The following is a 358-nucleotide window of genomic DNA, read 5'->3' on the forward strand; positions in this document are numbered from 1 at the left end:
GGAGAAAGTTGATATTGAAATCAGAAGGATATATGTCCCCCCTTCAAGTCTTTTTGATCACATATTGAGTCTGATAAAKTTBTRTAGTCCACACGGTTTATCTTTTTGAGCCTAAACAGAAGCATTAGTTGCTTTATCTTTCTACACTACACAGATTAGCATTTTATATGTTAATTTGCCAGAACATTCATAGATATGCTATTTTTTAGCTATCAATGATTGAATGGAAGACCTGGTGAGATGAGCAATAAAAAGTCTCATATATACAGTACATCCGTTGTACTGAGTATATTTGTTATACTCACAGGCCAATCTTTTTATAAGATTGAAAACAATTTCATTTGTTGAAATTGGATGT

This window comes from Cynara cardunculus, unplaced genomic scaffold (assembly GCF_001531365.2).
Source record: "Cynara cardunculus var. scolymus isolate 2C unplaced genomic scaffold, CcrdV1 Un_Scaffold_2360, whole genome shotgun sequence".
NCBI lineage: Eukaryota > Viridiplantae > Streptophyta > Magnoliopsida > Asterales > Asteraceae > Cynara > Cynara cardunculus.